The sequence below is a fragment of the Ascaphus truei genome (assembly GCF_040206685.1).
Source record: "Ascaphus truei isolate aAscTru1 chromosome 23 unlocalized genomic scaffold, aAscTru1.hap1 SUPER_23_unloc_1, whole genome shotgun sequence".
NCBI lineage: Eukaryota > Metazoa > Chordata > Amphibia > Anura > Ascaphidae > Ascaphus > Ascaphus truei.
This window is the reverse complement of record NW_027453862.1, coordinates 278,190-296,346: the sequence shown is the minus strand read 5'-3', so window position 1 is coordinate 296,346 and position 18,157 is coordinate 278,190. Positions and strand designations below refer to the sequence as shown.

At 45.7% G+C, this 18,157-nt stretch overlaps 1 protein-coding gene across 5 annotated transcripts in view; it reads right to left on the bottom strand.

Annotated features, from left to right (window-relative positions):
- LOC142474756 (sodium channel protein type 4 subunit alpha-like) overlaps positions 1–17,026 on the bottom strand; it is a 173,154-nt gene extending 156,128 nt beyond the window's left edge. For 2 of the 5 annotated variants that reach the window (XM_075580974.1, XM_075580982.1), the window contains exon 1: positions 16,896–17,021. The gene's annotated coding sequence lies outside the window, so the exon portion shown is untranslated. Of the gene's footprint in view, positions 1–8,834; positions 8,999–16,895 lie in introns of those variants that run through there. The other 3 variants (XM_075580978.1, XM_075580980.1, XM_075580977.1) reach the window with 2 other exon arrangements.
- Positions 17,027–18,157: the final 1,131 nt, after the last annotated feature.

Sequence of the window (18,157 nt, the reverse complement as noted above, 5' to 3'; positions counted from 1 at the left end):
CTGTATTACTGCCTGTAACACATGTTATAACTCTGTGCTCAGGACATGCGTGAGAACGAGAGGTAACGCTCACTGTATTACTGCCTGTAACACACGTTATAACTCTGTGCCCAGGACACGCGTGAAAACGAGACGTAACTCTCACTGTATTACTGTCTGTAACACGTTATAACTCTGTGCCCAGGACATGCGTGAGAACGAGACGTAACTCTCACTGTATTACTTCCTGTAACACATGTTATAACTCTGTGCCCAGGACATGCGTGAGAGCGAGAGGTAACTCTCACTGTATTACTGCCTGTAACACGTTATAATTCTGTGCCTGGGACATGCGTGAGAGTGAGAGGTAACTCTCACTGTATTACTGTCTGTAACACGTTATAACTCTGTGCCCAGGACATGCGTGAGAACGATCGGTAACTCTCACTGTATTACTGCCTGTAACACATGTTATAACTCTGTGCCCAGGACATGCGTGAGAACGAGAGGTAACTCTCACTGTATTACTGCCTGTAACACATGTTATAACTCTGTGCCCAGGACATGCGTGAGAACGAGAGGTAACTCTCACTGTATTACTGCCTGTAACATGTTATAACTCTGTGCCCAGGACATGCGTGAGAACGAGAGGTAACTCTCACTGTATTACTGCCTGTAACACATGTTATAACTCTGTGCCCAGGACATGCGTGAGAATGAGATGTAACGCTCACTGTATTACTGCCTGTAACACGTTATAACTCTGTGCTCAGGATATGCGTGGGAACGAGAGGTAACTCTCACTGTATTACTGCCTGTAACATGTTATAACTCTGTGCTCAGGACATGCGTGAGAACGAGAGGTAACTCTCACTGTATTACTGCCTGTAACACATGTTATAACTCTGTGCCCAGGACATGCGTGAGAACGAGAGGTAACTCTCACTGTATTACTGCCTGTAACACGTTATAACTCTGTGCCCAGGACATGCGTGAGAACGAGAGGTAACTCTCACTGTATTACTGCCTGTAACACGTTATAACTCTGTGCCCAGGACATGCATGAGAACGAGAGGTAACTCTCACTGTATTACTTCCTGTAACACATGTTATAACTCTGTGCCCAGGACATGCGTGAGAGCGAGAGGTAACTCTCACTGTATTACTGCCTGTAACACGTTATAACTCTGTGCCCAGGACATGCGTGAGAACGAGCGGTAACTCTCACTTTATTACTGCCTGTAACACATGTTATAACTCTGTGCCCAGGACATGCGTGAGAACGAGAGGTAACTCTCACTGTATTACTGCCTGTAACACACGTTATAACTCTGTGCCCAGGACATGCGTGAGAACGAGAGGTAACTCTCACTGTATTACTGCCTGTAACACACGTTATAACTCTGTGCCCAGGACATGCGTGAGAACGAGAGGTAACTCTCACTGTATTACTGCCTGTAACACGTGTTATAACTCTGTGCCCAGGACATGCGTGAGAACGAGATGTAACGCTCACTGTATTACTGCCTGTAACACGTTATAACTCTGTGCCCAGGACATGCGTGAGAACGAGAGGTAACTCTCACTGTATTACTGCCTGTAACACATGTTATAACTCTGTGCCCAGGACATGCATGAGAACGAGAGGTAACTCTCACTGTATTACTTCCTGTAACACATGTTATAACTCTGTGACCAGGACATGCGTGAGAACGAGACGTAACTCTCACTGTATTACTGCCTGTAACATGTTATAACTCTGTGCCCAGGACACGCGTGAAAACGAGACGTAACTCTCACTGTGTTACTGCCTGTAACACGTTATAACTCTGTGCCCAGGACATGCGTGAGAACGAGAGGTAACTCTCACTGTATTACTGCCTGTAACACGTGTTATAACTCTGTGCCCAGGACATGCGTGAGAACGAGATGTAACGCTCACTGTATTACTGCCTGTAACACGTTATAACTCTGTGCCCAGGACATGCGTGAGAACGAGAGGTAACTCTCACTGTATTACTGCCTGTAACACATGTTATAACTCTGTGCCCAGGACATGCATGAGAACGAGAGGTAACTCTCACTGTATTACTTCCTGTAACACATGTTATAACTCTGTGACCAGGACATGCGTGAGAACGAGACGTAACTCTCACTGTATTACTGCCTGTAACATGTTATAACTCTGTGCCCAGGACACGCGTGAAAACGAGACGTAACTCTCACTGTGTTACTGCCTGTAACACGTTATAACTCTGTGCCCAGGACATGCGTGAGAACGAGAGGTAACTCTCACTGTATTACTGCCTGTAACACATGTTATAACTCTGTGCTCAGGACATGCGTGAGAACGAGACGTAACTCTCACTGTATTACTTCCTGTAACACATGTTATAACTCTGTGCCCAGGACATGCGTGAGAACGAGACGTAATTCTCACTGTATTACTGCCTGTAACACATGTTATAACTCTGTGCTCAGGACATGCGTGAGAACGAGAGGTAACGCTCACTGTATTACTGCCTGTAACACACGTTATAACTCTGTGCCCAGGACACGCGTGAAAACGAGACGTAACTCTCACTGTATTACTGTCTGTAACACGTTATAACTCTGTGCCCAGGACATGCGTGAGAACGAGACGTAACTCTCACTGTATTACTTCCTGTAACACATGTTATAACTCTGTGCCCAGGACATGCGTGAGAGCGAGAGGTAACTCTCACTGTATTACTGCCTGTAACACGTTATAACTCTGTGCCTGGGACATGCGTGAGAGTGAGAGGTAACTCTCACTGTATTACTGTCTGTAACACGTTATAACTCTGTGCCCAGGACATGCGTGAGAACGAGAGGTAACTCTCACTGTATTACTGCCTGTAACACATGTTATAACTCTGTGCTCAGGACATGCGTGAGAGCGAGAGGTAACTCTCACTGTATTACTGCCTGTAACACATGTTATAACTCTGTGCTCTGGACATGCGTGAGAACGAGAGGTAACTCTCACTGTATTACTGCCTGTAACACATGTTATAACTCTGTGCCCAGGACATGCGTGAGAACGAGAGGTAACTCTCACTGTATTACTGCCTGTAACACATGTTATAACTCTGTGCCCAGGACATGCGTGAGAACGAGAGGTAACTCTCACTGTATTACTGCCTGTAACACATGTTATAACTCTGTGCCCAGGACATGCGTGAGAACGAGAGGTAACTCTCACTGTATTACTGCCTGTAACACACGTTATAACTCTGTGCCTAGGACATGTGTGAGAACGAGAGGTAACTCTCACTGTATTACTTCCTGTAACACATGTTATAACTCTGTGCCCAGGACATGCGTGAGAACGATCGGTAACTCTCACTGTATTACTGCCTGTAACACATGTTATAACTCTGTGCTCAGGACATGCGTGAGAACGAGCGGTAACTCTCACTGTATTACTGCCTGTAACACGTTTTATAAATAAATAGATAAATAATATGAATAAACGTTCAATGATAATCAAATGAAAAAGAAAAGAGTTCATTACGTACAGTATGGCATAATTAAGGGCCCATATAATTAGCCATGCTCTGAATCATTATATTCCCGCCTTGTAACGGAAGGATTATGAAACGATACACAGAATGTAAGTAACCATGAGACTTTTCTCCAGGCCGTTTTAAATGACAAAGCAAATGTTACTTGTTACTATGTAACATTCAGCGCACTCTCATCGGGATCTGACTCGCGAGAGTTTTCTCGTTGTAAAATGAAGAATTGGGATACAGCCGCTCCTCACCCCGCCTCCAGACCTCATGGGAACCATAGGTGCGGTCTGGGCCGCTGTCTGACATGTAAACATACTATAATCTCCTCTCCTCCTTTACAAAAGGGAATTTATATAAGGTCAGGGGCACTATGGACTGGCTTAGCACTTATACCGTTTATATGCTGTCCTGCAGTTGCGGCCCTCCCTATGTGGGCGCACCACCACGCCTCAGTACCCGCTTTCTACAGCATAGACGGAATATCATCAATGGTAATTGTCCGCTTAGTGTCTCCAGACATTTCCACCAGAAGCACAATAAGGTTCCTGGATCCCGTACCATCAGCGGTCCGGCTCTCATCTCACCCCTAGTCTTGGGAGGTGACAGATTTAAGGCTCTGTGTAGGCGGGAGACTTATTGGATCTACCAATTGGGGTCATTGGCCCCTGGTGGATTCCATCAATGTCTTGCAACCAGCCCTTGATTCTGAGCCGTGCTTTTCTCTTTCTCCTGTACGCTCTGCTCCCCTGGATATGGGCGAATTTGTCATTTATTACTCGTTCTCCCCCATTGGGGTTGTTTTATGGGATTATCAGCATAAAATAATTGGATAATATAGTTATATCCAGTGGTCGACAAATCACCAAAAAATCTACTCGCCGAACACAAAAATCTACTCGCCACCTAGTACCACACGTGTGCTGCTTGGGCCAATAAGAGCTCGCCACGATGTTAAATCCACTCGCCCGGGGCGTGCAAATGTATAGGTTTGTCGAACACTGGTTATATCAACTTTTTTTGATGAGTATATCTTTATAGATCTCCTCTTAGTTTCTGTCCTCCTCCGTAGTTTGATTTTTAGTGAATCTATGTGTGGTTATTGTAAGGGTTCCAGTCCAGGCTCTGGCTGGAGCCCGCCCTTACCTGGCTGCTGTGGACATTTTGGTTACTGGCCGCCTGCTTTATTGGCTGCACCTGTTCCAGGGCTTAAATAACAGCCAGTGACTAAAGTCCCCGCCCGAGCATTGTATGTGTTTAGCTGTCTTCCTGGCCACCCTGGGCTCTACTTCCTGTGCCTTCCCCGTTCCTGAGCCTTCCGTGTGGCTTGCCTATTGCGGTGGCTTCCCCGTTCCTGAGCCTTCCGTGTGGCTTGCCTATTGCGGTGGCTTCCCCGTTCCTGAGCCTTGCGTGTGGCTTGCCTATTGCGGTGGCTTCCCCGTTCCTGAGCCTTGCGTGTGGCTTGCCTATTTCTGTGGCTTCCCCGTTCCTGAGCCTTGCGTATGGCTTGCCTATTGCGGTGGCTTCCCTGTTCCTGAGCCTTGCGTGTGGCTTGCCTATTTCTGTGGCTTCCCCGTTCCTGAGTCTTGCGTGTGGCTTGCCTATTTCTGTGGCGTGCCTGTCCCTGTGGCTCCCTTGTGCATTGGATTTCCCCTGTTGCTGACCCCGGACTGTGACCCCGACCTCGCTGCTTTCCGCTTGCACTGATCTCTACTTGTCTCCTGGACTTTGCACCTCTGCTGCCAGCCCTGACCCCTGCTTCCATACCGACTACGGATACTCTTACAGGACTCTGTCCCGGGGGCCTTGGTCGGTTTATTTGCATCCCTACGGGTCCGCTTCCTGGTTGGAGACGAGCACCGTCACAGTTATGACCCCTATCTAATTCTAGGATCTATTTAGAAAACATCTTTAGTTCTTTTCAGCTTGTTATCTTCCTGGATTCATGACAGTAAAGCTCCATTGTTACGATTTTTTAGATGATCAGATTTAGTTTTATTAAATGATATTCTGTAATGGATGTATAGTTTGTTGTGTTATGATGACGTGTGTGTATTTCATACCAATTTATTGGACTTGTCCGATTTTATTTTTTTATGCATTCTATTTGTTTCTTGGATTATGGTTGTATGTTTGTAACTTTATTGTTATATTTGTTTGCAAATTATTTCTTTATTGTAAGGTTTTATAGCTTATGAATGAATTACATTTTACACAGTCAGCTATTTTGTGGATTGGTGTATCACTTCCTGTTTATATGTTGCCTAGCAACATTGGGGTATGAAACACCCCACTAGGACTCAACTTCCCATAAGCCTCTGAAAAAGTCACAGGGCAGCGACTTATATATATCTGGGATGGTTGAAAAGTCCAGAAGCAGTCACCGAAACAGAAAACAGCTTCAATGGCTTCCAGCGGTATACCATCTGTCTGCGTAAGTACGGAAAACAATCATTCAGGCATGGCGTATCATCTCCTTGCGTTGGACAGAAACACCGCCGGGTTCAAAGGGCAAGTACGAACGTGCGAGTCCCTGTGGTTGCAAAGATCAGGACACTTAGATGGGGGGGGCGGCATCTCAGCAATCTAAAGAACAGAAGTACCCCGACATACGTTTCGCTGAGTACGTAGCTTCTTCTTGGGGGTCTGATGAGGTGTGGTCAGTCAGGTATTTCAACTGGAGAGGCTTGATACTGCGCCAATTAGGAGCAGTGGGGAAGGAGGCAGATCAGCTGGTCTGAGGTCTCCTGAGAAAATCTAATCATGGGAGGAATGATGCCAGACATAAAAATACCCAAACTAATACACGAGACAGTTGTAACTTAAGTTACTATAAAGGTTATTGCTTAACAGGGCAGGACATACCAAAATATTCTACCCTACTTATAAACCCATACTAAATGACTTAAGGTTATAATCTCCGACAGTTCGATTACATGTAAATACAGGTGACCTATAATCCAACTTATTGAACCTCAAAGAGTAACTCGTGCATCATGTGAGCTGAAAGACACATTAAAAAAGATATATATACAAGGAATGCATTGATGAATCTAATGTACGTACTCACGCAGATGGTAAATTAATATAATTTGTCAGCAATGTGAGAGAATCTATGTCACCAAATCTTCAGACATTTGCTATTGTTCAGGTGTCCTTAGGAATTAGGGGGTGGGGGGGGGGGGGATTTAGAGAAAGCGTTACTCAGGTGTGAATGCAGATGGATCATCAAACTAGGGACACAGTTACCCCAGGGTCTAAATGAGTATATGGGATATGCTATGTTTTTATACAGTAGCAGGTATTCCCATATGCTCTTTGTAGTCCATAGGTCCTTCCTAAACCTGCTGTACTTATAATAATTCAAACTTTATATCAAATTCTTCATTATGATTTCATTTATTTTATGGAATTCAGTTTTATTACAGATTTGGTGACATAGATTCTCTCACATTGCTGACAAATTATATTCATTTACCATCTGTGTGAGAACGTACATTAGATTCATCAATGCATATAGTTACAACTTTCTCATGTACTGATTTGTGCGTCCTTATGTCTTTATGTCTGGCATCATTCCTCCCATGATTAGATCTTCTCAGGAGACCTCAGACCAGCTGATCTGCCTCCTCCCCCACTGCTCCTGATTGGCGCAGTATCAAGCCTCTCCGGTTTAAATACCTGACTGATCACACCTCATCAGACCCACAAGAAGAAGCTACGTACTCAGTGAAACGTACGTCGGGGTACTTCTGTTCTTTAGGTTGCTGAGATGGCCCCCCCCTCCCATCTAAGTGTCCTGCTCCCTGCAACCACAGGGACTCCGGTTTAAATACCTGACTGATCACACCTCGTCAGACCCCCAAGAAGAAGCTAGGTACTCAGCGAAACGTACGTCGGGGTAGTTCTGTTCTTTAGGTTGCTGAGATGCCCCCCCCTTCCCCATCTAACTGTCCTGCTCCCTGCAAACATAGGGACTTGCACGTTTGTACTTGCCCTTTGAACCCGGCGTTGTTTCTGTGCCACGCAAGGAGATGATCCGCCATGCCTGCACGACTGTTTGCCGTACTCACGCAGACAGATGGTATACCGCTGGAAGCCATTGAAGCTGTTTTCTGTTTCGGTGACTGCTTCTGATCTTTTCAACCATTCCGGATAAGTATCGGACTTATGTTGCTTACATTGCGTTCATCCTCGCGGACTGTAATGGAACGTTTACGCTTTGTTCTATAGGAATTGTTACACACTAATTCCTTCCTGTGTCTCCCCCCAATGTATCTTTTCATCAGTATATTATCCACACACACATGGAGCCTCAGAACTTCACCGGTTATTTTGTATTCTTGTGATGTTACTATCAGGGGAAGTCTTGCTTAGCATAGGGTTTCTTACACCAGCCGGTGACTGCAGGGGGTTAGGTGAGTAACGTGTGCACCTGAAACCGCTCAGTTAGCAGTGATTGTTGCACCTTGTTTTGCATCAGTTCAGTGACTCAGTGCTCCATGTGCCGGGTTTATATTCTAGGTACATTGCTTTCTCTTGCATACTAACTACGTATTGCTTAGGAAGTTCGTTTGGGTACCAGGGGCTTTTCTCAGCTATTTTTAATATTTTTTCTTTGTGTGCTTTAGATATTGTTTAATAAATTTGATATTTTGGATATGCTTGATTGCTTATTTTAGACTACTGTTTGTTTCCTATATATATATATATATATATATTGGGGAGGCTTCATCCAGCAGTGGGGAAACTAGGACTGCAGTTGATCCAATACTCACCCCTCCACCCCCCAACGCCCATGGTCTCCCCTACCCTCACCCCTTCCTAAAGCCTCTCCAAAGCCCTTCAAAGTCACCCACCTCCTAGATCCAAGTGACACCACTGTCCACACCGTGAGACCCATAACCATGCCACCAACAAGATTAGATCCAGATACTGCACCCCCACCCCTGCCCACCAACCAAGCAAGCTCTTAAATGCTCCTACACCAATAGCGCCGTCCATAGTGTTCGCCCTGGGTAAGGGCGCTAAATAAATGTTGTTATAAATAAATAAATGATGAATGATGGTATATTATATAAACGTACATATATATATATATATCATTGGGGAGGCTTCATCCAGCAATGGGGAGACACGGGCTGAAGATCATGATATATTTGGTATAAAGGATAATAATGCCTTTTAATCTTCAAGTTCCCAGTAATATAGTCTACGATTCCCCCCCCCCCCCCTTCCAGTAAGGACGACTAGAAAACAAACAAAGCTTCTAAACTTGACCAACAATCTGCTGTCGAAATTGAAACAACGTCCACCCACCACAAAGACAGTGCAGCTCACGTCCAGCCCTTCCCGATAAAGAAATACAGATGTACTCCAGATGAGAGATTCCCGATACTCCTCTTTTTGGTCGCAGAAGAGGAAGATCGCTGATTTACCGGACGACTTACCCGACCAGGGGCTGTGTTTATACCTGTGAGCTCTCCCCGCGGCCTTAAGACGAGTCTATTAATGGAAGATGTCTTATAAATCCCTTATAAATATAGCTGCAGCATCATAGCTCTGTAACCAGGGGCTGGCTCCGTTCCCATAGACACAGGAGGGGAGATTTCATCCAACATACTGTGCGTTACCAATTCTACATCCATATATTCACCATAACCCCAAGAGACCCCACATTTGGATAGTAAGTTCCTTATGCCTGGTTCAAATTTCAACGTTGTAACAGGGACATATCCCTGTTTAAATAAAGCAGCCACAGAGCACTGAGAATCCAGCAGAGAGATAGTTAATTGCAGCCACTCAATTAACTAGTCTCCACCTGGGCTAATGAGAGCGCTGTAAAAAGCCTCATGTGAGACACAGGAGAGAGATTCCTTAGCTCACATTTGGGCTGACAGAAGGAGAGCAGAGAAGCCTGCACACAGACACAGGCTGTGCTGAGATCAAGACACCCAGAGACCTATATTTCCTGGACACAGAGGACCCAGGAACCTGCCAGAGACTGACATGGAGGGCCACCTGCTTAAGGTACCTCCTGAGACTTTGGGGTGATAGGCTGGTAATGGGAATATCCCTCCAGTCCTGCAGATAGGCTCTGGGGAAGTAAGTTACCCCTTACACAGGGATAAGGGTTTGTTATTTTTGTATGTTTTGCCTGGATAAAGGAACAGGCTCAATAACGCCCAGATATAATGTCACCCTAATCGGTCTCCAGTATATGAACCTCTGCCCACATCTCTTACAAATGTTGACACCAAAACGGACGGTAAGCTCCTGGGAACATTGCATGTCATTACCCAGAATCCTTTGCTGCAGTGGAAGCATTGTATGCCAAGAGATAATAAGGAAAGGCAGGCCTTAACCACGGCTGTGCTGTAAAAGCTGTGTAAGGCCGCGTTTATAGTGCTGGCGACGGCAACGCGACCGATGACGTCGCGGTCGCCACTAGTGAAAGTTGTCATTTTGTTTTAATGTAGCTGGCGTCAAGGCAAGTGACGTCACGAAGGGGACAGGCCGCGGTCTCTGATTGGTTTAGAGACAGCCACATGTGGCGACTGTCTCTAAAAAAATCGAATTAATTTTTTTTTGATCAATCCGTCGCCGTCGCGCTTACTATAAGCGCTTGCGATGGAGTCAATCGATTTGTTTTGGGTCGCCGTCACAAGGCACTATACAGTACGCGCAGCTTAAGGCGGAAGGCTGAAGATTATAGGGTTCCCCTGTTACAACAGCTAAAGAGCAAACAAAGCACAGTGATAGCTCATTTGCATGTCATTACCCAGAATCCTTTGCTGCAGTGGAAGCATTGTATGCCAAGAGATAATGGGGAAAGGCAGGGCTGTATGAGACATGAGAATGTGCTCACACCGCGGGGGTTTTTACTCATCGTACGAGTAAAACCAGCTTGTCTCCAGTCCTCCTTCTCCCTTTTAGTTTAGAGTAGCTAGGTCTGGTTAATTAATTTAATAACTACCTACGTATACGGTGTATTGTAGGCGCTGTCATATGTCTCTTTATGTATATGTAGCCAGGTCTCCCTTTCCATTGCGGACCCACCCCCCTCCTCTCCCTCGCTGCGGCCGTTCGCGGGGAGGTGTGGGGGCATGTGCGCGAGCAGCGCGCTGTTCCCTGAAGCGGCCGGTTGCCGGGGACGCGAGCGGCCCGTTGTTAGGGCCGCGGTCGCGTTGCCGAGGTCCCGGCGGCTCGCGGTACAGGGCGCCGCCATTGCGCATTGTCTCGCGCGTGCGCAGTGAGAGCCAGGCGCCGGGAGGACCCCAAAGAGCTTGCGCATGCGCAGGGATGAGCCCGCGAAACTCTAGCCTACCAGGGAAGGCTCTAGGCAGGGACTACGAGTCCCATGAGCCTCTGCACGCCCCACGTGACGCCAGGGAGCCAATAGGGCTTAGAATCTCCCTGCAGGGAAGAGATACATTTCACACGCTGAGCCCACGCTAGTTAGTTGGAGCTGGGAGCAGGAAGGGGAAGGAAGGGTGTAGGGAGCAAGTGAAGCTCCTGCACCAGGTAAGGTTCCCCATATCCCAGGCAGGCCCCAACTCCCTACCAGGCTAGTGGGTAATTAATAAGGGACGGCCCAAGGTTAGGGACCCTGCCCTTAGTTGCGTGTGTGTGCTGTCTTGTCAGAGTCACGGCTGTCAGTGCTGTGAGGTCTGACAAGAAGGCATTGTGTGTTTGTGCAGCACGTTTCCTGCAAGCACCCAGCAGGTTGCAGTGCGTTGCTGCAGGCGCTGGGAGTACTAGGTAGGAATTAGTAGTCAGGACCGGGAACAGCTAGGGGAACGGAGTAGGCCAGTAACCCCTTAGGTCCCAGATAGGTCCTCACTCCCCAGTTTGTGGTGCTACAGGGACAGGCCCTAGGTTAGGGACTCTGTCACAGTAGCACTAGTGTTAGATAGGGACACAGCGGACACTGCGCTCCCAGAGAGAAGACTTGGGCTCAAGTCTGTGCCCAGACAGACTATCTCCAGGGTGGGATCACCCCTGGCGGACCCCGGGCAAGGAACCACAGGATCAGACGGAGTCACCGAGCGACAGATCCTTTTTGAAGTGTTTGCAGGCCCGAGTGCAGGAGCGCTCGGCAGGTACCCCCATAAGTGCACCAACGTATCCTAACATACTATCATCACACATAGTGGCAGCGCTGACCACGGGACAAGGGGGTTGGGCTGTGGACACAGTGTGGGGGTACACGGTGACTGTGGAGTTACTCCCTAGGGGGAATGTTATAAGTGTTGTGTTATTGCCTGCATATATATAAACTGGTTATATACATTCCTGTGTATGTGGTTATTGTATATGTGGGTCCTGTGCAGGAAACCTTCTACTCCCCTAGAACCCTACACAGGTGGAGGCGCTGAAACCGAGACGTTCCAGAGGACTCACCCCAGGCTCTCACTGGCGGAGGCTCAGACCTCCTGTGAGCCTGACAGGTATACTGCACCACACCTGGTAACATATAGGTTGCCCCCACATACACTATATATGCGATTGGGTGGGGGAATACCCGTTATATATATATATATATATATATATATATATATATATATATATATATATATATATATATACAGATGTAGAGGTATCGGTACAGTGTTAGCCGAGCTTTAATAATCAAAAAACAATAGACGATACCGTTCTGTGGCTAACGAGATGCTTTTATTTGTGCGAGCTTTCAAGATACACTGATCTCATCTTCCGGCGATGTTACACTGAATAAAGCAGGCAAGGGCTTACTTTAAAAACAGTGCATATCAGAATGTTATCTGTGACTGAAACTCCCTGTGTATTATGCGATTTATGACGTGAGGTGTTAAATAGTCCCTGAATGTTAGTGATGTAAGAGTGTGTGTATATAGTGAGAGGACGTGTGGTATAGTTGCGGATAGAAGATATATAGGTCCTGCTGTGATAAAATTCTACCTGTCCCCACAAAGAGTTAAAAGCTCAGGGTAGACTCTGCAGATAACCTGGGCCTAATCAGCAATGTTTAAAAAAGGCCAGTTCTTCCCTCTCCCCCTATTCCAGCAAGAGAGCTGCACTGCTGCAAACAGACACGGCTCTGCAGCCATTTTGTTTGTTACCTGTGTTTGTGTTAGTTGGTAAGTGGGGAAGCCACCCAAAGGTAGATAGAAACTTCTGTCTAGTTAGTGCTCAAGAGAGAGCAAGGGTTTCTTTGGACTGTGTTTTCTCTCACCCGCTGAAATGTTAAAGCAAATAAAAACACTGGAACCACAGTTGGATCTGTCCTGTGTTGCGGTTTTACCCTAGAAGACAGTGGGTTTTAAGGATCCCAGACAAAAACCCTTCAGTCAAAAAGGGCATTTTGTCACAATATATATATATATATAACAAAAAAAGCGAACAATAATGAACTGCCCTCACCCACCTCATGTGTTACAGGGTAAATAATGGCACAGGTAATACAATAAAATATTAGCGATGAGATTACGAGAAGTCAATATGAGATGAAAGTCCAGGATACTTAAATGAAGTCAATAGAAAGCGTTGAAATGGATGTAAATATCCTATTAATGACAGATGCTAGATGAGGTGCCCTCATGCAGCTCCTTTGAGGAAAACGACTCAATTTCCTCCAATCCAAAAATGCTATATTCAAAAAGGAAGCGCAGCAGGGGATAACCTCATATAAATGGCATTTATTACTGTTAAATAACAACAATCAAAAAGAAAAAGAAAAAAAAAAGACAAGTCAAGGTGAAGGTATAAATGCTGATCTGGGCTGGAACTGTACAGTTCTTGTGGGCGCTGAATCCTCTGAGATGCCTCTGTCCTGTGTTCTGTGGAGCACAAGCTGCTGGTACCAGTGGGGCTCAGAGTACGCTCCACGGAGCACAGGACAGAGGCATCTCGGAGGATTCACCCACTAGAACTATACAGTTCCAGCCCAGATCAGCATTTACGCCTTCACCTTGACTGTCTTTTTTTCTTTTCTTTTTGATTGTTGTTATTTAACAGTAAAAAATGCCATTTATATGAGGTTATCCCCTGCTGCGCTTCCTTTTTTTAAATTTGGCGTGCGTAAAGACAAATGTACGATACCGTTTCCACGAAATCGGCAGACAGCACGCCGGTAAGTAAAGTACGAAATTCCAACGTTTCGGTCCCAACAATGGACCTTCCTCAGGGCGGCGCAGTGAAAGAATGAACACACAGAACATAGATTCCCCTAAATTAATCCAATGAACACACAATCACCAAAAACCATTAAAAGAGGCAAAAGCCCGCCAAACCTTTATTCCCACGATCTCTAAAGTGCTGCATAGGACATTTTGAAGTTTTCCATCGGCCATCTTGGATACGGAGATACCACTGCCTGCGCAGTGTGGTGATGTCTGAATAATCCACTCACGCATGTTTCACTAGAAACATCGGACCCTGCGCATACGCAATGCACAATCTGCTGGAGGACAACCTGTGTCAGTTTCGGCAACCCCCGGCTACAGATTGCCATGACAACACACTGAGGCGGCGGCCATTTTGAATGTAACTGCGCATAAGTGCCTATGCAAGAGAATCACTGTTGCTCAATGAATTAGCTGTACAAGAGCAAAAAGGGATGTTTTGGGCAGGAATGTACCCCATGGTCAGTGACAACATACATATATACACATAAACACATATAGATATACACATATATACATTTATCGATTTTGGCTTTATTTTTGTTAAATAAATCCTGACACAGTGTAATATGTCATGTGTTGTTGTTCATCTGAGGTTGTATTTACCTAATTTTAAGACCTGCTAAGGAACAGATGATTGTTATTATGTCCTTATATGTAAAATCATAGAATTCAAAGAGGGTGTACTTTCTATAACTACATATAACTATATAACTAATATATATATATATATATATATTTTTTTTTTTTTTTAAATCTTGGATGTGAGTGTCTGGCGACCATTTGATTGGTCCGTCGTCCGCTCGCCCTCCGACGGCTCTCTTTGGCCAGTGTGTCTGCCCCCACCCCTGTGTTCCGCTCCTCCACAACTCTCATTGGCCCCCCAGAGCACGCTCTCTCCCACAGGCCGCTCCCTTCCCCCGGCTCTCACCCTTCCCCTGTCTCTCACCCTTCCCCGGCTCTCACCCATCCCCCGGCTCTCACCCTTCCCCGGCTCTCACCTCACCCCGGCTTTCACCTCCCCCCGGCTCTCACCTCCCCACGGCTCTCACCCTTCCTCGGCGCTCTCTCTCACACACACCGCTCCCACTCCAAATCCCCCCACCCCACCCCACACAGAGCACGCTCTCTGCGGCTCTCACTTCACACAGGCCGCTCCCCCAGCTCCCCATCCCCGAGAGCGCTCCTCCAGTTCTCTCCGCCTCTCCCGTGAAGGGCATGTTCAACGGCGGGCACATCACCTCCTCACCGGAGCATCTCAGCCTCGCCGGGGGTCACGGACACCACTGAGGAGCCGGAGGTGGAGGAGGAGGGCGGCCGGTACCCGGACGAAGAGGAGGAGGGCGACTGGTACCCGGAGGAAGAGGAGGGGCGCGGCCGGGTGCAAGGTGAGGAAGCGCAGGGGAATGGGTTCTTTCACTCTCTCCCACTCTATCCTGCGTGTCATCGCAGACGTCCCCGGAAATACTGGGAACTTCATTTAATACATAGAGGAAGCCGGGCGTGGATATATCTCAGCGTCCGTATCGAAAAAATAACTGAGTTTTTCCTTTGATAAGTAGAGTCCCGAGACTGGTGAGAAATGCAATTATCATATATAACTATGTAACTATCCTGCTGTATATAGTGAGAACCCTACTGTATATCGTGGCAATCCTACTGTCTATAGTAAGAATCCTTTTGAAACTAGAAGAAAATTGCAAAGCTAGTACAACCAACCTCACACTGGTGAGACCCATTAAGGTTGAAACATGTCTGTGAGTGGTTTGACTGGCTTTGCATCTAATCCCATGCTGTGCTTAAAAGCTGTGTAAATAGCATTGCATTTCTTATATGGGTTCCATGTGAATGGATATTCCAGGCAAAAGGTGACACATTGTGTACTCATTTGCATGTCATTTCCCAGAATAACATGCTGCAGTGGAAGCACTGTATGCTGAGGATAATGGTGAAAGGCAGGGTGCAGACCTGCCTAAGACATGTGAATGTGCTCACAAGCGATCTTTTTATTTGCTATTTGCTAACGGTGGAGGTTTCTTGTTGCCTTTTTCACCCACCATAACGTAAAACGTGTGTGCGTTTGTGTGTGCGCGCGCGTGTGTGTTCTACTGTATATAGTGAGAATATTACTGTACATAGACAGAATACACACATATATATATGTACAATCCTAATGTATATAGTGACAATACTATATATATATATATATATATACACATATATATATTAATAATACTACTGTACAGTATATACTAAGAATCCTACTGTATATTCACAATCCTACTGTACATAGTAATAATCCTACTGTATATAATGAGAATCCTACTGTATATATTGACAATCCTACTGCACATAGTGACAAACTTACTGTATATATAAATAATCCTACTGTTTATAGTCACAATCCTACTGTATATATTAATAATACCACTGTATATAGCAAAAATCCTAAATATATTAATAATCCTACTGTATAAGGAGACTCCTACTGTATATTGACAAAACTACTGTATACAGTATATTAATAATCCTACTGTATATAATGAGAATCATACTGTATACAGTGACAATCCTTTGCACAATATTTTCACTTTAAACTGCGTCCGAAAGTTCTTCTCTCTCCGCTTGTTACATTTCTTTTTTAAGCATAAATAAAAATAACAAAAAACAAATTGAGATGAAAGTGCAGCCTTTTGTAAAATAGCGTCATGTAATAATACAGCGCGCAAACGCCCGTCAGTCAGTGTAAAGAAACCCGCCAAATACATACATCAAACACATTATACAGCATCTCCCTCTCCCTCCTTCTATCTCTCTTTCTAACGCTCTCTCTCTTCCTAACTCTTTACCTCTCTCTCTCCCCTCTCCCTTTCTATATCTTTTTCTAACTCTCTCTCTATCTCTCGCCCCCTCTCTCTCTCTCTCAACCTTCCACTCTATCTCTCTCTCTCCCCCTTTATCTCTCCTTCCCTCTCTCTCTTTCTATATCTCTATCTCTCCCTCCTATATGAAAAACTCTCCAGGGAACAATATCTCAAATGACTTCTCTTGACCTGACCTCTTCACAGAGACCACTCCAGCCGTGAAGAACACCAAACAGATGTCTTCTCCACCAGCCCTGGCGTGAATGATCCCGTAAGACCTCCGGGAACAAACAAAAAAGGCGCAGAGGATCTCCCTTGGGCGGCACGGACGGACACACAGACGGTTGGGTTACCTTTTTCCCCGAGGCACGGCAGACAATCCAAGAGGAGAAGAAGTTGGGTGTCTCAGACGGTCGGGGAGTGAAGCCCGTTCTGCTCTCTGCCCCGGGGCAGCTGTCGCTGATATCAGAAGTCAGGACACTGAAACCTGAGCGTCTTCCAAGCTCTTCAGGTGGAACTTGGGGCTTCTCTCGGGTTTCTGCCGTTTCATTCCCCTAGTTGGGCCAAGTGTGTGTGAGCGGCGAGTGTACACGCGTGAACCTGCCCCCGGGGGCTGCGTGTGTACATGTGTGATGCTATGGAGCGTATAAACAGAGATTTATTGCTGTGTATAAAAACAAATTATATATAATATTAATTAATATATATATATATATATATTAGAGCTATTATTGAGTGTGTGAGTTTGCATATAGATGTGTGTGTGTGTGTGTGTATATATACCGGTATATATTACTGTATATAATACAGATATTACTGAATATGGGAGTTTGCATATAGATGTGTGTGTGTATATATACCGGTACTGTATATATTATATAATACAGATATTAGTGTGTGTCTGCATATACAGTACAGGCATACCTCGGTTTAAGGACACTCACTTTAAGTACACTCGCGAGTAAGGACATATCGCCCAATAGGCAAACGGCAGCTCGCGCATGCGCCTGTCAGCATGTCCTGAACAGCAATACCGGCTCCCTACCTGTACCGAAGCTGTGCGCAAGCGGGGAGAGTATAGAGTCTGTTACAAATGCGTTATTTACATCAGTTATGCACGTATATGACGATTGCAGTACAGTACATGCATCGATAAGTGGAAAAAAGGTCGTGCTTCACTTTAAGTACATTTACGCTTTACATACATGCTCCGGTCCCATTGCGTACGTTAATGTTGGGTACGCCTGTATACAGTTATTACTGTTATTACTGAGTGTGTAACATACACAGAGATAAATATTGCAGCGGAATATATATGTTTGGACTCGCGTCTCCCTGTTTCTCTTGTTCACGGTTAGTTTACGCGTTGACACTTAATGCTGTGATTGGGTAAGGCTGCCATCTTGCGAGTGACACTCAATGCTGTGATTGGGTAAGAATGCCATCTATTGAGTGACACTCAATACTGGGAGTGGGTAAGGCTGCCATCTAGTGAGTAACACACAATACTGTGATTGGATGAGGCTGTAATCTAGTGAGTGACACTCAATACTGTGATTGGTTGAGGATGCTATCTAGTCAGAGACACTCAATACTTTGATTGGGTAATGATGCC